We start from the raw sequence: 26,250 nt of genomic DNA, 5'->3' as shown, positions 1-26,250 counted from the left end.
CTATTTAAATGCATTTACAAATCCCTTGTCCACTCAATCTAAGGAAATAATTAGTCACATATCCTGATGTGGAATAAAGCACATCAGTGAACAATGAGGAACTGGACATCAAAAGAGAATCCAGCCAAGAAGGAACTTCTCTAGCTAATCTTCATGACGGGATTCCGCTCGGGACCAACGACTATGGCTTGGTAGTTAACACTAACTCTACTGATGGCTCACCATGTTTTCATGTGTTATGTTTACATGTGTGCTTAAATTGTTGGGAAATCTACAATGTACACAAGTCACAATATTACCAATCACCTGATAACTTTAAAATAATTGATGGCCGGGTGTGGTGGCTCATGCCTGTAATCTCAGTGCTTTGGGAGGCCGAGGTGGGCAGATGATGAGGTCGGGGGATTGAGACCATCCTGGCTAACATGGTGACACCCTGTCTCTATTAAAAATATAAAAAATTAGCCAGGTGTGGTGGGGGGCACCTGTAAACCCAGCTACTCAGTCTGAGGTAGGAGAATGGCGTGAAACTGGGAGGCGGAGCTTGTAGTGAGCCAAGATTGCTCCACTGCACTCCAGCCTGGGCGACAGAACGAGACTCCGTCTCAAAAATAAATAAATAAACAATTGATAAGGTGTAGCTTAACAGATATAAGGCAAGGCGGAAGAGAAGCAGCAGCAGAATGAACCTGGTGAGACTCACCTTAAACGCTAAGAAAACTATGAGAAAGAAAGATGGTAAGATCTTCTTCATGTGTACTCCATGTTTGAGAAAAGGGCCAATGAGAAACTGGACTGTTTTATCTAACTTTATAATTATGCAAAGGTATTTATAAAAGGATCACTTTAATATCAAGTCATACTGAAGTTGTACAAAATCCAGTCTCACAGATACAAGCCAGGCATTTTGGATCATAAACAAAAGAGAATATATCAGCTATGACATTAAAAAGACAATTACATGCATATATAGAAATAATTATTTTATGAAAACATGAATTTGTCTGATAATTATGATGCTGAAACAATAAACAGGAGAAAAGACAAACGGCAGGTATTCATAATAAATGTAAACATCAAGATGATTAACAAACATCCAGTGGATTAGCAATAATGAAGATATATCCCAAATGTCAGATATCTGATTAAAATAACATATAAGAATATATCTTCTCATATTTTATTATATTAGTATCTTTCCATTGGAAGCAGGAAAAAGGCAGCCATCAAAAGAGATAAAAGTTTGATTTAGTTGACTCATATAAATATTTATTAATTAAATCCTCATTTTACTTGATTTTGTGTTAGTTTTATAAAAAATGATAATCTTTGAAAACAACTGGAAGGTATCTAACCATTAAAAAAATTAAATGTAATTTAGTACATTTTATTTACTAAATCAATAGAGTAAAATCTACAAAAAGTTTTTCACCAAAGAAAGTCAGGCTGGGCGCGATGGCTCACACCTGTAATCCCAGCACTTTGGGAGATTGAGACAGGCGGATCATGTCGTCAAGAGATGGAGATCATCCTGGCCAACATGGTGAAACACTGTTTCTACTAAAAATACAAAAATTAGCTGGGCGTGATTGGCACTTGCCTGTAGTCCCAGCTACTTGGGAGGCTGAGGCAGGAGAATCGCTTGAACCCAGGACGTGGAGGTTGCAGTGAGCCAAGATCACGCCACTGGACTCCAGCCTGGCAAACAGATCGAGACTCCGTCTCAAAAAAAAAAAGAAAAGAAAAAAGAAAGTCAAATAGTGAATAGTTTCTAGTTAATTGTAGAGCAAATGTCAACAAAATTGATTATTTCTTCCCAACTGCATTTTAAATAATTATAGGTTTTCAATAAATATTTTAAAACAGAATCATGAATAAACCTGAGAGAAAATATAAAGAAAAAAACTGAGAAAAATTATCCTTTCAGGAAATTTCTCAGGAATAAATACTACATCAAGTAAGTCACTCATTAAGAGCCCATTCCATTTTGCCATTTCTTTTTTTCTTTTATTCCTTCATCCCTCCCTCCCCTCTCTTCTCTTCTTCCCTCTTTCTCTCTTTAATAACTGATCTTTAAAACAGTATAAATCCAGACACTACACATGTGTAGTTCACTTAGTTTGTTATGTATAGTTTATATATATAGTTATATACATACATATATAGTTATACAGTTATAGTTTAGTTTACTAACTAAATTAGCATAATAATAAAAAGTAAGGCTTTTGGAAGCCACTCTAAAATTGCTTCTCATTTTTCAGAGGATCGCTGGATTTTTGGCATGCAAATAAACCACAGAATTATTTTCATAGGATGTTTGAGTGTGCGTTACTGAACCACGACTAAATTATATTCCTTATGATTCTTATAAGGAATAATAGAAAAATAGAATATTAAGAATATTTCTTTAGAAATAGGTTTATAGATTTTTCAGGCAAATTAATCAAATTTCATGAAATTACCTAATGATCAGAATGCAACATTGTGACTTCCATTCAATTACAAGGATTAAAAAGAAAGTTATTTTTCTTGAATATCCTGAATATCTTTTCTGGAAAATACGTTGTAGTTATATACATGTTTTCAGCTATGTACATGTTTTCTATGGAATCTCTTGTAGTAGGAAATGGAGTTATAATTTCTTTAAAGTATTTAACTGAAAACAGTGGACAATAATGAGTTGGAAGCCTCATATAAACATTATAAAATAACTTGTTCTTTAATGTATACACTTAATCAGTTCATTATTTTAAAAATATCTCTAAATTATTTTATATTATTATATACTCCTATACATGATTTTTACAGAAAATGCAGAACAAAAGTAAAATGTAAAAAAATTTCATACTATTACATATCAAGGGTACAATGTTACAAAAATTAAATTTTACCTTCAAAATCAATCCATTAAATCCTAAAGTATGTTTTAACCATGTTTAGTTTTTTTTAGTAACATTCTTACCAGTTCAAAAATATCATAAATAAAACATTTTTAATTTGTGATATAAAGGACTGTTTTATGTCATAGACAGTCAAAAGGGTATCAAAATCCACTGTCACACTTAAACACATAGAGAAAAATCTATATGAACAATAGAGATAATTCAGTAATATTAAATTCAATATGTAATGCACTTAGAAATGGATATGAGTCATTAAAATTCATTAAAAAGTGACATATAATCATTTTGTGTCACACAAGGTCTACTAATAATCTATCGTCTTTTACCTTTTTCATTTTTAAACTCTTTGAATATCACAAAACTTAACAAAATGTTGATTCTCATCACCGTTCTTCACCTTCTACACCAGAGGGCAGGCAGGGGCAAGAAGAGAAATTGAAATTCATATTACACAAGTTTGCACTTTAAACGTCCAGGGTAAAGAGGTTAGTGGAAAAAAAATTTTAAAGTACTGAACTGGCTAGCAACAACTTTGGGAATGACCCGTCCTACAGCTATTTGTACTGTTATGATAACAAATAATGCAAATCAACACCCATTTTCTTTCTTAACCAAAACTAGTTTAAATACAGTTTTTTTTTAAGAGTCTATTTCACACAGGAATAAAACTCTGATTACAACTTTAAAACAACATTAATTTTTAAAATAACTTTTTGTGATATCAGATAGTTTAATCACTAATTTTTAACACTTAAACCTTGAATCATTTAACTCAATTCACTGTCTAAATTTTTCAACTCTAAAGGCCCAACATTCATTTTCATCACCTAACCATTTTTCCTTATACTAAAGTACTTTCAAATAAATCATTTTCTATGCTCTTTGCAGCAAAAATTTAGGAAAAATTATATATATATACACATACACACACACACACACACACACACACTAAATAAAAAGTTGGGACATATGCCTAAACTTTTCTGGAAAGTAACAAAATATAAATACAATTTTTATTAAAAAATACCAGAGCAAAATCATATGTAGGGAAAGAATAGATTTTCTAATATTAACTGTGATGTTACCTACACAGTAATCTTTCTCCTCCAACAGACAGAAATCAGGTAAGAGACAGGTAAGGGAAGATGCTGGTGCTAAATTTCTAGACATGCTGTGCAGGGGTGAAATGTCAGATGACAAAGCAGTATCACAAATGGTCACTGAGCAGTGGAGCCAGACTTGATGACAATGTAGGGTAAAATAGGCAAATAGGTTCAAACTCCAGCTCAGCTACTTTTATGGGCTTAGCAAGTGACTTAACATTCCTTATAGAAGATGTGGAGAGTAGCAGCACTCACTGGTTGGAGTGGAGGAGAAACTCACATAAAGCATCAACTATGGTTCTTTGCATATACTAAGAGTCAATAATAACAAATTGTTGTTTTATGTGCTGCTGACTCTTACTATTATTCAGTTTTCTCTTCCTTTTCCCTACTCCTTTATCTCCTGTTTCTATTTGTCTTCCTTTCCTTTTCTTCCCTATTATCTTTTCCCCTTCCTGGCTCTCCTCTTCCTCTTCAATTCCTCTTTCTTTTGCTTCCTTTTACTGCCTTTTACTTTTCCTTCCTTTCTAGATTAATCACGGTGATTAATCTAGAGTCTATAAAATATAAGGTTTTCAGCTTAAGAAACCCACTGAAAGTTTGTTCAAGGATGACCAAAATATTCTTATTTTCTTTCATCTCTTGGTACACTGATTCATTTAGCAAATAATCATTAAATCCATTTACATAACACAATGACCCAGAGTACTTGACGGTGTCCTCAATAAAATAACATTCTTGCTTGTAAGACAAATCAGCCACACGTGGAACACTGTGAGACAAATCAACTACATATGGAGAGCCGAAATACAGTATAGGAAAACAATAAAAGAGATGTCACAATGCCACATAATTGTCAAATGTAAGTACTAGACAGGAGTGTGTAAGAGGGAAGATTACTTTGTGTGGCAGTAATCAACCAGTATCTTTTATAGAAACCATAACCACCAGAACCAGGGATATTGCCAGTTTTTCCTTTCAGCCACTCATGGTCAACACTAATGAGTAGGTTAAGAGAAACACTAATTTTAAATATGAGAGAAGTGCTGGCTCTTTCTAGAAACCAGGGCTTCATAAAATATTTGTGGGTGTTTCTATTCACTGGCAATTGTTTCTTTTTTCACCATACTGACACATCGACATCACCACATCACTCAGGTTATGATTGATAATCATGTTTTCAACATTTTCACATCAGTAAAACCCTGCCAAGAGACCTAAAACATCTGAATAAAAAGTAAAAGCTTCAATCACTCAAATATTTTATTTTATGTGATACGAGACTATGACATAAAAAAATCATGAGAAGAGTAAATATGACATACAAGTCAACAGACAACACAAACATTTATATTCATTTGTTTTCCAGGTAATTGATATAGAATTATAAACCTCAGCAAGAACAGTAATTATGGTAGTAACAAAAATTCTTTGGACATCACAATTATGCTCTTTAAATTTAAAACAATAGCTAGCCTTTCCCTTGGGTTTTACTCTGCTTCTGAATTTAGAGAAACTCAATCAAATTGTTTATATAAATTAAAAACCTTTGAAAAATCTCTAAAATACAACTTGTTTGTATTTTTAGTAAAAGCAACAACGTAAGAACAAAATTAACTTGACAAGCAAGTAACCATGATTTGAAAAATATGCAACATCAAACTGAAGCCATTGTCATAAAATAGCATAATCTCAGCTGATAGAATGATTAAAAATAAAAAATGCCTTTGTATTTTAAAATATTTAGTGTGTCAATTCAGGTCCACATTGTTACAAAAGAAACTGAACCGTGGTTCAGTTTGACAATAATGTCAAAGAGTCAACTAGAACTTGGCAGATTTCCAAGCCAGGAGCTATGGTTTTATTCAGCAGAGTTTCTATGAATGCTCTGCTTCACAGAGTTCTGAAGCTAATCAAAGTAGATGTTAAACTTGCCTCCACACCAAAACTTACTCTGCAGCTTTGCAAAGCACTCCCAAGACAGCCTAGTGTATAAAACTATTTTATAGATTCATATATGTAAAGAAGGGAAGTGACAATGAAGCCAGACAAACCAGAAACCAAATCACCGTGTTTGTGCTATTCTTTTTCCCCAAAGAAAAAACCTGGAAAGCATTTAGAACCTGTCTACTTCTAATCCTTACTGTATCCTCTAATAGGATAACTGTTAAAGGTAACCTTAGTTATTACTGACAAAAATATTCAAATATATTGCTAGTTCAAATGTTTAAATATTTGAGGTATAAAATATAGGATATATATTTTAAGCTAAATACTATTATCGACTATTATCACCATCAATGAGTTTAAAGGTCTATCTCTGGTGAAACAATATGGAATAATGATCACCAGCAATAAAATGAATAAGAATGCAATGTAAATATGAGAAAGCCATCATAGTTTTAAGAGAACAAACTGGAAACCAAAGAAAACTGTTTAAAATCTGCAGTGCCATCCATTTGCTTTTACACTTATCTATTGCGCGACACAGAAAAATTTTCTAAGATAGATACCAAAAATGATATGAATTACTAAAACATACTTGCCTCACTTCTCCAAATGTATACTTTATCATGCTAAAACAATTTATATCCTTCTTGGTCAAAAATAAATATCTTAGTAACTATACTTTTGAAACATTCATTTGATCTAACATCTAAATCATTACATTTATACTTTAAAGAATCATTTTGCATTTTTTAAAACTCATATTTGCAAGAAAGAAACCTAGACCTTTACAATCTATGAATTTAGAATTGTATAGTTGATACATTAATAGTAAAAGAATTCACAACATCAAAAACTAAAAAAATTAAACCACAAGACCTTTTATACAACCACAACACTTGATTTTAACCTTGACAGTGTTGAAAATGTGTAGGGGCAAACACACACTCACTCCAACACACATAACACAAAAGTTAATAAAGAACATCACTAATTTAAAAGTAACCTAAATTAAACACTATCAGAAGAGTTCGGTTAAATGGTATTTTCTTGCCATGTAATTTTTTTAGATAAAATTTTTGATCCCCTTGAATTAGTCTATTTCACCATCTATGCCAAGAAAGGCTAAGTTCTAACATCTTTTATTGTGCCAGAATTGGCTTTACTCATCTTGCTTACATTTTTTGGAGGGGAAAAAAAAAACAGTCTCCGTGAGATATAAAGCTTCTCCCACTACTCACTTTTGATTTCTGTACGCTTGATATATCGTTGCCAGGCTCCCTGGGATGAGAGACATGAGGAGGAGGCACAGAACTGCTAGGGGTTTCCACTAAAAAGCCCAGCACCGTAGGCAGCACTAATCCTGCACCTGTGATGTGTTATTCAGCAGTTAAGAAATGCAGCCCAGACTGTGGTTGCCTAATACAGCTCAGCTGTTTTTCTCAGTACTCCCTTTGATTATAAGCTGGCAAGAGAGATTATTCCGGTCAAGCAATGAGCTATGTTCAGGACCCATGGCATATGACAGTGGAAAGGTAAAAAAGAAAAGAAACCCAGGAGTCAAAAACAAACAAACAAAAAAAAGTAGAAAGAAAGAAAAGAAAAAGGAAAAAGAATGAAAAAAATGTCACTGACCACAGTGTGTTATGTAACATTTCCAGATGGTTAAAAGCTACCTCTGAGTCTATGCAAGGCAGAAAAATATCCAGAATTCATCATTTAAATATCTAGAAATCTAGTTTTATATCTTTTGACAATCAGAATGTTATTTCAATATGCAATATCTTAAGTTTATCTTAAGAGAATCTCAATTTCATAAATCAATCAACTACACAAACATTTAGAAATCTGTCATTAAAGAGATTTACCTTTACTAAATGTCAAATTCCTTTTAAAATTTGGAAAATTTCAAAATGTTTGGAAAACTGAAGACCAAATGAATGCCATTATTTCTATCTTTTTATTAAATCTACCATATCATTTGACTTGATTCATTAAAAATTTTGATATAAAATTTATAGTTGAGACACAGCTATCTTATTCATCATATATGGTTAAAACAGAATGAAATATTTATTAGAGCCAACTTAACGCCGCTAACAAGTCCAAATTGATTTAAGAAATATTTATCATATACAAATATTAAGAAATATTTACCATACACAAATATTTCAAAGTGCTGTAAGCACTTTGGGCTCAAAGAGTTGAAGAAGAAATGGCCACCATATTCATGAACCTTAAAATCTATTTGGAGAGTGTGGCATAAAAGTTGTCAATTTTGTTGTTGTTCTTTTGTCATAAAAGGTCTGCTGATTGTTCACTCACACCAAAAGTTTCACTCTATTTCCTTTTATACTATAGATAAACATAAAATTACGTGTCCTCCAAGCTAGTATCTGTGCCACTTTAAACAAATAACCTAAAATCTTATCCAAAAAACAGACACGCTCGCCTAACAGCAGATGGTCAAAAACAAACCAAAAAAGTTCCTTTACAAAAAGAGCTGAAATGAAGAAAATACATCAATTCAAAATGTAAATATAATTTTTACAAAATGTAACTATAATTTAAATATACATATTAAAGAACATGTTAAACATTTTAAGTTATTTTTGTTATTGCTGTTTATATGCTAATTCCCTACTAACCAAAAAGTATATTAAAAATTTTGTTAGAAAAAAATATGCATAGGATATGTATTAAAATCAATAGGGTCAAAAAAAATTCCTGTGTACATAAGAACATTTCTCTCAACAGAATTTGACAAATCTTATCGTTTTCCCTTGTATTCAAACACTTGTGTTAGAATATTGCATTTCAATTTCCAAGTAATACCCTGAGGCCGACTGAAAGAAGAATGGTATTCAGGAAGTGTGCTGTAAGATGTTTTACTAGTATTCCCCTAACTCTTCCATTAGTCTATAACCAAAGTAAAATAAGACAGTTGAACTGCAACCTGGATATGTGTAAGACTAGAGTTCATAGAGTTTTGATAATTTATGATAAATCTTTTTTCTTGAAATTAATAGGCTGAAATACTGAACCACCATCTACTTTGCTTTGATTTGCAGGAATAAGACTGCCAAAGGACAATCTTGTTGAATTCTGAGCAGAAACACTGAGGAGAGATTTGAATTGAAACTATGTTATTATAATAATTGTGTTATCTTCAATCTGGGCATGGCACACACAGGAACATTCTGGCCTGATGCTGCTCAAGCTGTCCCTCTTTGGATAAACAAATGGCTTCAGTTTTCAAAACATTCTCCTAAAGCACTTTTATATTCTTATTTTTTAAATTGTATAACACCCAGTACACTTCAGAGGTCCCAGTCTTTAAAAGTCTTGTTAATTTTACCTTTAAATTTTCTTTCTTTATATTCTTTTATCGAATTCGTATCTTCTCATTTATGCCAGTAATGTTCTGATCCATAAATTCTACTCTAAGGTCAAAATGTTTCCTTCCTCCTTTTTTAAATAACTGTCAATACAGGCTCTCACAATAAACAAATCACCACCAAATAAAGAACAACAAAAAGCCTGTATCTGGGATGCTACATGAGAAACAATTACCATTCACAAACCCTATCTTCAGATATTTCTGCATTTTAAGCCACACCAACATAAGGTGGATGTATTTGTGTGTGTTATGTTTTTCCACCTTGAAATATTTTGAAGAAATTGGATATATTATCTTAAATTTCAGTATCAGAGAGAATTAAGAAATAAATACATTGTATTTAAATGACAAAAGTGACCCCCAACAATGATAATACTAATATGGGGGCAAAGGACCATGGCTATCTTAATGGCCACTTCAGTCAAAATTTTCCACATTCTAAAAGAACAAATGAGATCAAACAAAATATTTTACCAAAATGTATTCATTGGTACTTCAGTTATGAAAACTATTCCCTGTATTTACCTACAGAATCCTCTATCTTCTATGTTAAAACCCAGCAAATAATTAAAGGTTGGCAAAACTTGTCAGTTTTAACTCTCATGGTCAAGTCTGTCGATCTTCCCGAGGGGTCTCATAGTTGTTTTTTTTTTTTTTTCTCTAAAGAAAAAGCATAATGACCTTTCAAAATGAATAGGCCTGATTTATGATAAACAATTAGTTAACAATTGAAGTTTTTTAGTTTCTTTCTTTCTTGGGAAACAAACAATACTCACTTTTATTATTAAGCCCATAATAACTATTTGGTAGTAATACAAATACTTCCTAGTAGCTCCCATTCTCTAGCAGCTAGTCAAACACCCTCAAGAGAAAAGTATTGAAATTGTGCTATTATGAAATAGCAGATAATCTGGAATAAAACAAATCCCTCTAGGATCATTACATCCTAAAAGTTCTTTGCCCCAGGCTTAGAACATGGCACTTTCGAGCACGCTAAAATCATGAAAATGACATATTTCTCTTCTCATTTCACACCAATAAAGGAGGAAAAAAGCCTTGTCCAAAAGGCACCATCAAAACAATCTACCCACCCCCAACTATGCAAGGCTCCTGCCTCTGTGGAGTTCAGTGGCTCCTCACTAGCAGGAAAGTATAAGCAGAGAGACCATTAGTTATGACATGGAGACTCTAGCTGATAATGCTGACTCACTTCAGGAGCTATTACACTATAAACAGTGTGCTGAAAGCCATTTATCTGCATTTTAGGATAAACAGCAGAAAAGTCTCAATTAAACAGATTGCAAGAAATAAGCTGCTGATGTCAAACCATGCGAAGCTTATTTTTGAAAAGAGAAATCTGTGAATGCAATAAAAATCAATGTGGGACATCAGGGATGTTAAAACAGAAAATTCAACATTTTTATAATTATAAACGTAACATCTTTTATATCATTTTATAAGATCGGCTTGATTATCAAAGTTATTGCACACTGCTTTGAAGTTCAAAGTAAATTTGACACACCAAGGCCTTTACTGCAAGGACTATATATGGGTATGAGACACACCAAGGCCTTTACTGCAAGGACTATATATGGGTAAAACACAACATTTAGAATTTATTTTTCCTACTTGCCAGAAAACAAATCAAAATCTTCTCTCTTTCATGCTTCCAAATATCAGAAGCTTTTCAAAACAATTTTGAGGTTAGCGAAGAGAACACACAGGTGTGTGTTATGTCAACTACTGAAAGCAAATAAAGGCCAGCCTGGAATCTGATCTCTCTAAGGACACATTCTTGTGGGCATTACAAATGCTCCCTGAAGGAATATTACACTAATGCTGACTAACTTTTTAAAACATCCCAAATCTCATTAGATCTATTCTTTAGCAGTACTGTTCAAAGGCATGACCTCTACTAACATGAAATTCACTGCCACTTCTTAGTAAACCTTTAATGTTTTCTCCAATAGCACCTTCTCTTCTCTATTTCACTGACAACAGGTTGAACAACAATAAAATATTCAATATCAACACATGTAAGTTTTTGTCATGTCATGAAAACTATGACAACCCACAAGCAATTAAATGTTAGGTTATCAGTAACAAATGCTTAAGAATACTGGTTCGCATTAATGGGTACTGGTCTTAAGAAAACCATTACATATTTTGATTGCTGTGTAACAAGCCTGGCACAGAAAGATGGCAATAGTACTTTCATATCTGAAATTACCAGTGTTCAAGCTAAAAATTGTATTTGTCATTTAAAACCTCTATTAGACACAAACAGCAACAAACATGACACGTTCTCTATTTTTAAAAAATAGTGACAAGAAAGGATTCTTGCCATCAAATGACTCCAATCAAGATTAGAAAAATCTTTCCACCAGTAAAATGACCTAATAGTCATAGCTTTATGAATATGTTTATTAATGATTCAGAATAATCATATCAGTTTATACCTTTAAAATTCATTGTCAATCAAGTTCATATTCATTCAAAAGATTTTGTATTTCTATAAACCCTCCTTTTTACACACACACAGGTACACACAAATACGTCCACAGTGAGGGTCAAAAGGAAACAAATTATTCCCATAAAACCTATCTCTTCTTGCCAAATGTTCCTAATATTTTATAAATCTCACAAGTAACTTACTACTGGACAAACCTTCCAGCTAATGATCAAAAATATAAAACTTCAGAACATTTTTCCCTTTTTCTAAGTTCTTCATAAAATGCCTGAATGATCATGCCCCAGAAAAAGCTAATGCACAAAACAGGATATACCACGGCACTCTCAGCTTCCGCTGCAACATCAAGACTGGCTGATAACTTTGCTTATATATTTTCTATTTACATATATCAAGTTTCCCAGCATTACTTTCCTCCTCACAAGCAGCAAACCCAGAGGCCTTCATTACTAACATTCCACAATGCATGGGGAAAACAAGTTGAGGGGCAGGGAATGGTGCAAGTATCTCTCTACTTGAGTGTACGTGCAGAATGTCTTTTTTATTTGAGATTCTTTTCTGCCTCCTTCTTATTCCTCAAAAACTTTGATATTCTTTGAGACCCAGATGTCTCCTTTCTTCCCTCCTGCACACACTGAGAGGACAGGAAATAGCAGGTGTGAAATGTTCCTGTTTGCCTCTCTCGACTTCACAAGCAACTCCTGTTTGCAAACTGTCTTTCATCCTTGCTTGCTGTCTCCGGGGAGCGACCTGCCATTGGTCTGCTGGATCCCATTTCTTCTCACACACCCAGGTGTACAGCCATGGCCACAGTCCCTCTCACAGAGGACGGTTTGCTTTGATACATTCCTTCTTCGGTTATGATCAAAGAGTCATTTTCCCAACCTAGACCAGCCTGGCTAAAGAAGGGTTTTACAACAAAGAGAAAATGAGTGTATGGGGAAGAAAGGGGATGAGAATTCTGAGAGGAAAACCTGAGAGGCCTGTGCTTAGGCCTTCATGTCAAAATGTAAAAACTTACACACAAAACATCAAACCAGGCACCAGCTCTTTCAACAGGCCAACTCACACGTGTAACAGGATAACTAGACTCCAAGCAGGTGTAGGAATCATGATTTCTAGCTCTAGCTATGCTACTGACTCAGAAATCTCCCCAATGTCTTGGTTAGAAAACCAGCACAGTGATGATTCACCAAGTAAGACTCAGGTAGTAAACACAGGTTCTTACGATACATTTGTTAAGGTAATACTGAGTGAATGAATTAGATTATGGAAAAGACTCAGACAAACATACCTGCCTAGATTAGGAATTTAGTGCAAGGGAAGTGTCCCTGAGTCAACACTGTAATGTAGTAATGCTCCGCATAGGGATTGCGTTCCTCTAACCACTTCCAACTTTACCCTTACCTAAAACAAAATTTGGGAAAAGGACATCTAACCTCCCATTGCCTAAGATTACAGAGGGATAAAAATAAATCTGAGCCTACCCTGACCACAAACATAGAAAATCATTTACATGGAAAAAAATATGTATATATACACATATACACATATATACACACACACCGACACATATGTATATATGTATATAGACACACATATGTGTAAATACATATTTATAAAGATATGTATAGATCATGTACATACGTAGAGTACTGAATTTATATAAAATATATAAATATTTTTATTATATATAAATCTATATATCTGTATATAAAGATATATATCTTATAAATTAGATATGAATATATGTATAAATGTCACTGATTTAATCTAATTTCAGGTAGATTTTACATATTTACATATCTAATTTTATATATTTAGGGAATATTACATACATATGAAATTATTTATGAGTTTATATTAGTGACTTTACTTAGGGATTTGAAAGGACTGAAACAAGACTTCAGTATATTAGAGAAAGGAGAAAATGCCAGGACATACAGCCAAAAGTGAATAGTTGTGAATTTCCAAAATTAAACTAATCTCAGACTAATCTGAAAATAATCTGCATTTCCTTTGAGCTTATTATATACAAAATATATTTAATTACATAAAAATATAGTTTAATACTGCTCCATTAACTCAAGTGATTATGTTTTTAATTCTACTTAGTAATAGTAAAATGGGAAGAAATTCTGAAGAAACACATAAAAAAGAGATATGCCTTATGGAGTGGTTATTCAGTGGTGAACCAAACCCTTAATTCCATCCTCCATAAGGTATCTTTGGGTTGAAGGTGAAGCATCTGCATGCATAGTATAATACCAAGAACCACCAAAAAATAGTGTGTTATCCTGAAATCTTATTAGGCTGCTCTGAGGAGATGAGTTATCTGACCCTGAATATCATGAGCACTTTCCTGTTCCAAATATTTCCAGTTCCTTTCACTTTTTTATTACAGTAGTAGGTCTCTCCCTTTCCCCTCTAACACACACACTCCCTTTTTTCATCACTTCAGGTAAACTTCTAACTCTTGAGCTTCTAAGGTTTGAAAAACATTGTAAATTTTTCTTTTCGCTTCTACAACAAAAATCAGCCTGTAGCCATAGAAGATTATAGTTATTTATCATGATTATATTCACCATAATCTTTCTGTTTCTTTATAATCTGTTTTTGTTATCATTGGCATTTTTGTGGAACAGATAAGGACAGTTCTTGCCAAAGAGGTTTGAATTCTTTTGGTGTGGTCAAGCAAAAAATAAAAAAGAAGAATGCTTAACAGGAATGAGATGATAATGTTAAAAATACTGCCAGCTTCAAAGCAAGTTAGGGGTCACACTGTTGTACCTGTGTGCCCTGAGTTACCTTATCAACAAAATGAGGTTGTAGGAAGATAAATTCTCTAACCTCTCTTGTACTTCAAACATATTGTGATTCTATGTAACTTCTACTTTGCTTACGTGTACTCTTTTTTCAAATCTATAGCATGAAAAAAGGGTACTGAATATTCCATGAATAAAACAAGGATTCCAGATCTGACTGCCATTTACTAGTTTGTGACCTTAAGCAAGTTCTTAATTTCCTTTGGTCTCAAACACTTCACAGTAACAATACTTACACTTCACGGAGTTTGGGAGATTAAATGAGATGTAATCATTTATCTATCCCCTATTACAGGTTTATAAATCTTGTTTAATGTAGTCCTCAAAATACTCTGCCACGTAAATGTTACTCCTCTCATTTTACAAATGATGAGGGGACTAGAGCTGGAAGAGGTTATTAGCCTGAGGACAAACTACTGAGCAGCAGACAAAGTGGAAGTAAAGCTCTGCGCTCTGCGACTTTTAAAAGCAGTGATTCCTCTAGACAGCAGTTCTCAAATATTTTCTTCTTGGGATCCTTTTACACTGTTAAAAATGACTGAGGATACCAAATTTTCTGTGTATCTGGATACAGTTTTCAGTATTTACTATGTTAAAAAAAAAACTGAACAGTTAAAAAAAAGTGTAATTCATTTTAAAAATAATAAATTCATTATATTTAAACGTATTTTCAAGAAAACAGTGGCATTGCTCTACATTTTTGCAAATCTCTTTAATGTCTAATTTAATAGAAGAAACTGGATGTTTGCTTTTGCACTCAATCTGTTACATGTTGTTGTGATTCACATATTAAGAATAATTGGTCCCATACAGATACGCAGTTAGAAAGGAGGCTATTTTAATAGCCTTTTCATATGAGTGGTTATTCTTTAATATACACTAAAACTGAACAACGGAGTTTCTTAAACCTTACAATACAGGCTCTAAAATCCTATCAATGAAATTTTCATATTCTGATAAATTAAAACCTACTGTCCATCTTGTATTTTAAACTGATCTTTTACCTATGCATGAATATGGAACAATAGGCACTGGCCATCTGGGAAAAAAATGTTTGGTCCACTCAGTTATGCAGATCAGTTACGTGGATACAAGCGTCACAAAATCCTAACTTTTGCTTGAAAGTTTGAGTTTTATCATTAGCAATAAATACTGTCAACTGTTTTCCTTGAACTGGCAGGCTCAATTCATTCATTTTTGAGAATATGTCTGCAAATGCCCAAGTCTGAATAACCATAGTTTTTCTGTCAGTCATTGTTTCTAGTAAAAATTTTGTTTCATGAAGTAAATCTCAAGACACCTGTAGTAGTCTGTTCTCACGCTGCTAATAAAGACATACCCGAGACTGGGTAATTTATAAAGGAAAGAGGTTTAACTGACTCACAGCTGAGCATAGCTGAGGAGGCCTCAGGAAACTTACAATCATGGTGGAAAGGGAAGCAAACACGTCCTTCTTCACATGGCAGCAGCAAGGAGAAGTCCCGAGCAAAAGACAGAAAAGCCCCTTATAAAATCATCAGATCTCATGAGAACTATCACAACAACAGCATGAACATCACTGCCCCCATTATTCAATTACCTCCTACTAGGTCCTTCTCATGATATGGGGATTATGGGAAGTACATTTTGAGATGAGATTTGGGTGGGGACATAGTCAAACCATATCAACGACGACTGATTCTCAGTTGCTGAAAAATTACATATACTTTACATTTTGTCACACAGAATATTAAAAAGACATTTACAGAGAGGTTGAGATTTAATAAAATTAATCATTTTATTGTTTCATTAAGTATATTCTGAAATGAAGCTTCCTTTTGTTTTTTTTGGTTGGTTGGTTGTTTTCACTGTGAGCATATTGGAGTGAAGAATACAGGTATAGTTTGGTTCCTGCTTCGATTTGTGCTAAGGTTCTATCCATTATTACCTATTATCCGTGCAAATGTTAATAAAACACGTTAATATTACTATGTTGGCAAATCATACTTTGAAAACTGACACAACAGATGACCAATCACCAGTCATTAGCATTAGAGAGAAAATTTATAAATATTTTAGGCCAGGTATGGTGGCTCATGCCTGTAATCCCAGCACTTTAGGAGGCCAAGATTGGTGGATCACTTGACGTCAGGAGTTTGAGTCCAGCCTGGCCAACACGGTGAAACCCCATCTCTTCTAAGAATACAAAAATTAGCCGGGTGTGGTTGTGGGCACCTGTAATCCCAGCTACTCGGGAGGCTGAGGGAGGTGAATCGCTTGAACCCAGGAAGTGGAGGTTGCAGTGAGCCGAGATCATACTACTGCACTCCATCCTGAGTGACAGAGCAAGACTTTATCATACACACATACATAAAATATTTTAAGCTAAGGCATTTTTACCCTGATGGAAGAGAACAGAGTGAGTATAAGAGATGATTTGTTTTAAAAATAAAAGAATTAAGAAAACATGTAATTTCTGAAACTCTTGAGATCTAAACAGAGCTTTTCATTTGTACTTTAAATGCTTTTATTTGTAAGTGCCACAATTAAGTTCCTGAGTCTTTAATTTTTTAACCTAGCACCTCTTAGATTCAGCCAGTTATGAAGTATTGGGAAATACTTGGGAAAAGAAGAAATGAATCATTAATACGGGAGTAAATAAGCATATACAGACAGTTCACATTCTCAGAAAAGTAATTTAAAAAAGAAAAAGTTTCTCAAATGTGGAACAAATCAGTCTTCGTTGATTTTTGCTTTTTGTTTGCCTATTTGGGTTGCCTTGATTTGCCTATTTTTGCCTGTTTTGGGTTATAGGATATCACAGGCAGAATTTTGTTTCTTCTGCATTTTTTTTTCATTTCACACCTGAACACTGAAGAACTGATTATATATAGAGAGAGACAAACTTTTCCCTAACTTTATGTTTGTTTATGTCTTGATTTGAACTTAGGTCTTGATTTCCAAACACAGTCAGTTTTTCTTACCTGCTGGAGAAAATTGTTAATTCTAAATTAGGAAAAATCATGTTATTACATATAAAGGTCTGAAAGATGAGATACACTAAGGAGACCTTCTTTTCCTACCTGAAACTATTACAGAAGTTCTCAAAGTATCTTTCTTATGTGATATCTTAAATATGGTATTATTTCACATTCTACATGAAATATTTAGAATATCCAAATTAGAATATAAACTGCATGACAGCAAGAATTATATCCCTTTGGCTAACTACTATGTCCTCAGCATCTAGAATCATGTCAGGCACCTGGCAGGCACATGATAAAGTTTTCTTGAGGTACGGAGAACAACTTCCCTATTGTGAAGGCCTCATGGATCATCTAATAAGACAAAAGGAACAAACACCATTACCTCATATACATGTATGATTCTGTCCTATCTCAGTTGTGTGTATTTTCTATTGTGATTGTCATTTGGTAAAATTTCTGCTTTCTGAAATTGAAAATGAAAGGGGAAAATGCAGCTGGGTTTTTCTTACATTTCCCCTTCCTTCTGACATACAATTTTCAAACCCAAGAAATACAGTCTTTAAAAATATTTTATACTTAAAATTTAAATGTCTTCAAAAATTTGGTTGGGCACAGTGGCTCAGGCCTGTAATCCCAGCACTTTGGGAGGCCAAGGCAGATAGATTACTTGAGTTCAGGGGCTCTAGACTAGCCTGGGCAACATGGGGAATCCCTGTCTCTACAAAAAAGTACAAAAATTAGCCAGATGTGGTGGTGTGCGCCTGTGGTCCCAGCTATCCTGGAGGCTAAAATGGGAAGATCGCTGGAGCCCAGGAGGTTGAGGCTGCAGTGAGCTGTGATTGCGCCACTGCACTCCAGCCTGGGTAACAGAGCAAGACTCTGTCTCAAAAATAGTAAGGAAAAAAAGAAAGAAATACAGGTTTTGACAGAGCCATTTCATTTAAATTATGTTTTAGATAAATAAGGAGTGAAACAGGGGAACATGGGTATGAGAAGGTTCTGAACACAGTATCTAGTACCAATGTAACCTTGACACAACCTTACAGAAGAAAGTGCATGGGCTAGACTAATTAGCTGTATGGCTTTGAGCAAATTCATTAGTTTCCCTAGACTTCAACTTCTTCATCTTGTAAACAGGGGTAATAATGTTACTTCTCACATGGCTGTTGTTGAAATTAAATGAAGTATGATATAAAGCACTTAGTACAGAGCCCAGTGCCTGAGATACAGTAAATGACCAATAAATGCTAGTTCTATTCATTTATCAGAAATCCATGACTTAAAACTGGTCAATAAAAAGAATGTAGGTTTCACTGCAACTGCATATAGATAAAGCCATCACCAGAATTTAGAACCAATTTAAAAATATATACCAGTTAAAAATATGCACACACAAGACTACCTCCTAGAGTGTGATAGATGACCTCCAAGTATTTATCACTGGTAATAATACCTACTGGTACTAATTCATATTTTAAAATTTTAGCTAATTGAAGTCACTTTCTACTTTGTTGCATCATTTCACTACATAAAAGACAATAATGTGGAAATTCCATAGTCATGGTTCCTGCTGATACTGATACGTATCTCTGTCACTGCATAAAGAACCAAACTGGAGAACAGTACATACTACGTGAAGCATACCCATGTTACTGACTCATATTTACAGCTGCTTAGTGCATGATATCAGCCTGGCTTTCCAAGCACTACATAGATGTATCTTAAAATGGTATGCTGTGTGTGCCATATTCAATTCACTTTATAAGCTATTCCCAAAGCTAGATGATATTAGCTATATTTTAAACACTATTTTATATTTGCATTACATCTTGTATTTTGCAAGATACTTACATGAATATGTATGTGTATGTTAAACAGATTCAGACACACATACATTCTATAACGTCTTCATAGAGTGTTAACTAGGTTTTAAAACTGGCATACATTTAATCGTTTACCTCAGCTCTTCCATAATATATAATCATGTAAAGCCAGTTATAAAACTTTACTAAATTCTAATTTACCATCTTTTAATAGGAAGATAATATAAAGGAAACATCACATTCACTTTAAAATTTATGAAGACAATCTAAAAATTCTATGTAGAAAGTGGCTTGTCAACAAACCATTAGCAAAGTGCTTGTGTGCTTTGTGCTTGGTATGCCTCAAGCAAGTAAATAATGATTCCTGAAATAATCCATCAATGAAAGAAGGAAAACTACTGAGCGCCTACATCAGGTGAAAACTGTTCTAACAGTTTTCATGTGTTTTCACATAACTCTTAACGGAGCCTGGCAAAACAGACACAAGTATTCCCATTTGTCTAAATGACTGAGGCCTATACGGTCTTAAGGTGGAGCTAAGATGCTCACTACTCCACATTACTGCTTTACCAAATCACTCCATAATAGTAATAATACTACATCACCATCAGCAGGCGTATGTACATTTGATTTCTCTTTTTCCCAGTAGGAAGGATAGATTTTCCTATGTCTTCTGCGTTCCCTTACCACAAAACACAAGCTATTGGCTAGAGTCCTTCCTTTCTCCTGCTGTTGTACCTGTCCCTAACCAATGTTACTGTAATACTCTCATCTCCTTTCTAGTTCTTTCATCTAGTGTTTGCACTGCTGCCTTCTAAAGATAACAACACATGTGCATATGCTTGTAAAGTGAATAAAGTAAAGCAAATAAAAATCTCTTAACAGTTCTAAGTTTCTTAGGAAGGCATTCAATGTTCTTCATGAACTGATTCAACCTTTCGTTCCAGTTTCATCTTTTACCATAGTCTGCCTCCCTATGCATACCTTATTCTAATTAGATGTACCATGGTTTTTGTATTCCCATGTTTTTGCTTATAATTCTGATTGTGTTTCTTTTTTGATGTTTCCACAGAACTTTGCTGTGTTATATATTTTACTCTACCTTAGCTGCATACACATGTTGTGGCCTACCAACTATCTCCCTCTTATTGCAAGTAGCATAATTTATTTACATGAGTCACCTCACTGATTACTTGCATAATTAGCTGTGTGACCTCAATTTACTTAACCTCCATGAACTTTCATTTCCTCATCTGTAAATGAAGATGATAATAATACTTATATATGTAAAATGCTTTTAGTACCTAGAACAGTTTGCCTCATATAAGTGTGAGCAATTTGTATACTACTATTAGCTACAATCGTCAAAGAACTTCATTGTTTGATGCTAACTGGCTCACATATGCATCCAACTCTGATTTTTAGTCTTGCAAATTTTTGAAGACATTTAAATTTTTAAGTATAAAATATTTTAAAAGACTAGATTATAACTTTTCATAGTAGTTTTACATTAGCAAATATATACGTTATTATAATGAACTAAAAAAGACAAGCTAACTAAAGCATAAGACCAATCTCAAGTATAATATTAATAAAGTTGGAATGGATTTCTGCAGAGCACAAATTAAGCTCGTCCCTCCAATCAAAGCATCAGTTCATCCTAAAATTTTACTATATAAATAGTGAAATGAGGGTTGTAAGTCAAGCTAGGACTCTTGGGAAGAGATAAGCCTATTAACTGAACACTTCCATTTCTGCATACAATTTAGAAACTATTTTTGAAATGCCTTCTGTACATTTTACTATTTACACAAAAAATATGCCTTGTTTTATAGTTACAGGATATTCATAGTTCAGTACCTGGGTCTTCTCTTCTTCCTCTCTTTGCACTAGACAAATTAACAAGTCTGATCCTTCAGTCCAACTAGAAAAAGAAAGAATGGACATCAGGCTTGTGAGAGTGGCTGGATGGAAGGGAAAGCAAGCTATGGAGCTACTGAGCTGAGAGACAGAAGCCTTACAGTAATATAAACCAAAAAGTAGGCCAAATAGTACCACTGTATCTGAGTGCCTACTTGGAAGCATGGAAATAATTGACTGTGTTCTATAAAGTCTTTCTACTCCAAACTGAGGACTATATGGGTAAGAATTATAAAGGCAAGTTAAACAACAATCAAAACTGGGTATAAACACTCAAGTACACAATGGCTATTAAATGAGACAGGATTATATTCTTATCTTTCATTAGTATCATACTACTAATACTATTAATATATCATCTACATACAACATGTAAAAATAAAGTACTGCTATCATGCATCTAAAAAACAGACTAACGATAGATTCACTATTAAATGCCTAAAAATCTTAAGTAGAGCAATCACTTTCCAGTAGAAAATAATTATTAGAAGTGAATGTTTACTAAGTTACTGTGAAACAGATCCAACACCTTCTATACAGTCTCTGAGAAGAACAGATGGTGAAAACAGTAAAACTTCCAGTGGAAACTATGCCTAATTATTATTAAATTTATGAGGCTTGTCTTAAAGATAAGGTTTGAGTTAAATAATAGCTATCAGCACTTTAGAAAGACACATTTAATCTTATGACCTACAGTGTGTAAAGTAGGATGGTAAATGACTTAAGAATAAGTGGGCTCAAGCCTGTAATCCTAGCACTTTGGGAGGCCGAGACAGGCGGATCACGAGGTCAGGAGATTGAGACCATCCTGGCTAACACGGTGAAATCCCGTCTCTACTAAAAAATACAAAAAACTAGCCGGGCGAGGTGGCGGGCGCCTGTAGTCCCAGCTACTCGGGAGGCTGAGGCAGGAGAATGGCGTGAACCTGGGAGGCGGAGCTTGCAGTGAGCTGAGGTCCGGTCACTGCACTCCACACCAGGCGACAGAGCAAGACTCCGTCTCAAAAAAAAAAGAATAAGTGGGACGTTCTTTAGAGGAATACATTTACCAACAAGACTACAAATTTTTGGTTTCCAGGTCAATGCCTACTTCTGCAAATGTTAAGCCTCATGAAAAAAGAAATATGCAGATGGATGCTTTACTTCTTTGCTCATCCCAAAACATACCTCTATTTCATATTTAAAATTATCATGCACAGGCGTGTAACTTTTCTACCTTTTCTATCTGATTTCAGGTCCAGGTATTTTTTAATTTCCATTACCAAACTCAGGTCCAGGATTTTTTTTTAATTTCCATTACTAAATAACAGTGATTTACCTAGAGTAGCAGCAAAAACAGCATAACTACTCTAGCTTCAAAGTACTTTGTTTACTTTAGTAATTTTTCATTCATAAAAGAAGGTGCTTTTGAAAGTGACTGAATATATACATTTAGGCATCCTTATATTATTTACATAATATTAGAACCAGGAGAACAGCTGCAGTCCAAGGTAGCTGGAAGTGGTAGGATAGGGCCTTGGGGTCTTCAGAGAAAAGACAATGATAAAAGATGAAAATGAAGAAAACTACAATGCTACCCAACAAGAGTGAGGGTTCATTAACTATTCCTGTGCACCCCTCCACCCTGAGTAAGGAGAAAACAAAGGCCTTTCCAAGTGGCTCTAGCAGGGCCAGAGCATGTGAACTGAAAGGAAAGATTTCTCAAGGCAGAGAAAACCAGCATTCCTGGCACTATTCTAAGTATTTTTCATGTATTAACTCAGTTGCTTGTTCCAATGAGCTTGTGGAATGTGTAGTATTATCTTTTCCATATTGCAATACAGAAACTGAGGCACTAAGAACTTGCTCAAAGTCGCAGAGCTAAGAAAGAGCTAAAATTGAGATTTAAATACAAAAAGTGACTCCAAAGCCTTATCTAAGCATTATGATATGCCATATGAAAACAAGATTTCCAAGTATCTTCAGAAAAAAAAAACACTTACCAAGCCAAAAGTCAATACAAAATTAAAGTCATCATATAATAATAAAATATATCTATATTATTCAAACTTCTACCTAGAATCACTTTTAGGAGACACTTAATTCATTTGTAGAGTGTTTCTCTTGACAATTCACAACGAGGAAAGAGAGATGTGAGTTTCTGTGCTTTGGTCTTAAAAGTGTTTTTATCTTTCTTTTAAAGTGAATTTTAATGAGCCCTTAATTGTCAAAGGACTTCATAAATATTCATTAGACATTAAGAGAAGTCCTGTTTCCCATTCCTAAAAGCTGAGAGAGAAAACAGTAAGACTTCAAAGTGGAGAAGGCATGAAGAAAGACTAAGTGGAACTGTAAACATCTGGTTTTGTATTAGACGTTTATTGAAAGGCTCAAATCATTAGAACACTTAAATTCTCAGTATGGAAATATTTTTTTTCCTTAAGAAGAAATTACCCAGAGTATCATCTCTGTTGGTGATATTTTCTTCTTTTCAGTCCCTCATCTAATTCTGAAGGATCCAAAACAATTCACTAACTCTTTATAATGCCTTCTGCACCACTGAACAGTAAAATGGTTATGATGTTGGGAGGAAATGATTTTGATCTAAATCAACAAGACAAGCTCTGCTACTATGAAAGTGCCATAAACCTTTTTCATAAAAAAGGGTTTTCACACTGAATTTGTGTCTTCAAAGAAAACATTCACCAAAATGTTGCATTTTACATCAATCCTACATAGCAGTCAGGATAATATCACACAGATAAACTTCTCTTCATGAAGTCACAGCCTTGAATATTTCCTAGTTGCCAAAACCAGGGAGATGCCCAGAAGATATCACGGCAATTCTGTGTTCCCAAATGGCTTGGCAAGTCAAATATTAACTTATTAAGAACAAATCTCTCCGCAGCCCACCACTTCTAATTCACTGCTGAAAAAGAAATCTGTAAAAGAGGGAAAACTATGTTTGCTATTTGTAGCAATGATTTTCTCCCTTATCTCTTAGAACTTTTGTTTCCCCAGCCAAGAAACATAAACAAATAGTTTTTTAGAAAGATACCTTCATAAAAGACCCTCAACTGTGAAGTACCTTCCTTGTCACTATCATGCAACCAAAAGCAAGAGATATATCATATTGGCCAAGTTTGAAGAAAACAGAAGATGAATATTAACTCAAGAAAATGTGTATGCTTCTTTAATAGACTCCTACTTCTGTAATTTCCAATATGAACCAAATTCAGAATACTTAAATCATTTTAATTTTTAAAAATTTTTAATTACAAAAGATTAATGATTTGTTTTGCTTCTTCACTGTATTTATTACTTTATTATTATTCTACCACCTTCCAAATGAACACGTATGGTGATATAAACAAAATGTAAAAAGGATAAAACTAAAACACAAGTATATAGTTTCCTTAACGGCTGTTTAATAATTTAAAGTTCAGAGTAAGAAACTGAATTTTAATCCCATATAGTTAGTTTCAATATACATTAAAAATACCATAGTGAAGAATACAACTACTTAAGACTTGTAGTTTTCCTCATTTTATTAAACTTTATTCTGGTTTCTATTAAGTGTTACCTGACACTTGTCTTCTACTTCATTAGAATAACCAAAATGTCTGACCTTCTTGCATAGAGCTAAGCCTAAGATGCTTCCTGACTGAATAAATATGAATGAATTTAAAATTGGTTATTGTGATGGTTAATTATGTGCATCAAGTTGACTGGGACATAAGGTGCCCAGGTATTTGCTCAAACATTATTCTGAGTGTTTATGTAAGTGAGGGTGTCTTTGGATGAGATTAACATTGAAATCTATAGACTGGGTAAAGCAGATTGCTCTCCTTACTGTGGGTGGGCCTCATCCAATCAGTTAGTTGAAAGCCTGAATTGAACAAAAAGGCTGACCCTTTCTCAAAGTAAGAGAGTCCTACCTGACTGCCTTCAAACTAGGACATGTTCTTTTTTCCTGTCTTTGCACTTGAACTGAAACCTCCCCTCTGCCTAAGTCTTGACTTTGCTGGCCTTCTGCCTCAAACCATGCCATCCAATTTCCTGGGTACCGAGCTTGCCAAGTGCAGATCTTGGGACTTGTTAACCTCCAGAATCATGTGAGCCAATTCCTTATAATAAATCTCTTTACACACACACACACATGCTTTATACCTTATTGGCTCTGTTTCTCTGGAGAACCCCAACTAACAGCTACCAAAGTGTCACTAAATAACCAGGCATTTTAAAAAACAAATACAAATGGTTATTTAACTAAATCTGAACTATCTCAGGCCCTTGAATTATGGTTTTCATGATTTCTTCAATTCCAGAAAGCTAGAACTGTAATTTCATTGTCAGCAATATAGAGTTCATATATATATACACACACACACACACACACACAAATAGACATATATATTCATAATCTATGCTTTATTGATTGCAATTTTGGCAACATAGCCCTTCATAGCTCTGTGACCCACTGAGTATCCAATGTGAGCTCAGACTGGTAAACCATTAACATCTTCCTAGTGTAGTGGAAAGTATCAGTATGAGATTAAACAGCAAGGATTCAATTCAAATAAGTCAAAGATTTCATCCATAGCTAAGGTATATTCACCAACTAAGAGATGATTACTGATCAGAAAGAGTGATTTTTGTTTTAGTTTAGTTTCTATAAATTTCCTCGGGCAGTATATTTCTCATCTCTATCCTCTATTGGCCCAGAAATTTGTACATAATAATCTTTTCCAACAGTATTGCCCCCTTGAGAAATCAAATTGTTTAATAAATTTCTAAGTTGAAGACCAGTTCAAGAGGCTTGACTCTCCTCTATTAAATAAGGTAATAAAATCACCAGAGGTACGAAAGCTACTGGCAAAAACCAAAGCTTCAAAATACACGAAAAATGTGTTT

The 26,250-nt window shown here is 34.0% G+C and overlaps 1 protein-coding gene across 3 annotated transcripts in view; it reads right to left on the bottom strand.

Annotated features, from left to right (window-relative positions):
* The window catches only part of BMPR1B (bone morphogenetic protein receptor, type IB), a 164,367-nt gene that overhangs the window by 60,997 nt on the left and 77,120 nt on the right, over positions 1-26,250 (bottom strand). The window contains exon 1 of one of the 3 annotated variants that reach the window (XM_011932871.1): positions 7,195-7,351. The exons of the other annotated variants lie outside the window; for them this stretch is intronic. The gene's annotated coding sequence lies outside the window, so the exon portion shown is untranslated. Of the gene's footprint in view, positions 1-7,194; positions 7,352-26,250 lie in introns of those variants that run through there. 3 annotated transcript variants of the gene reach the window in all.

Source organism: Colobus angolensis, unplaced genomic scaffold (assembly GCF_000951035.1).
Source record: "Colobus angolensis palliatus isolate OR3802 unplaced genomic scaffold, Cang.pa_1.0 Scaffold123, whole genome shotgun sequence".
Classification (NCBI taxonomy): Eukaryota; Metazoa; Chordata; class Mammalia; order Primates; family Cercopithecidae; genus Colobus; species Colobus angolensis.
This window is presented reverse-complemented; position numbering and strand designations above follow the sequence as displayed.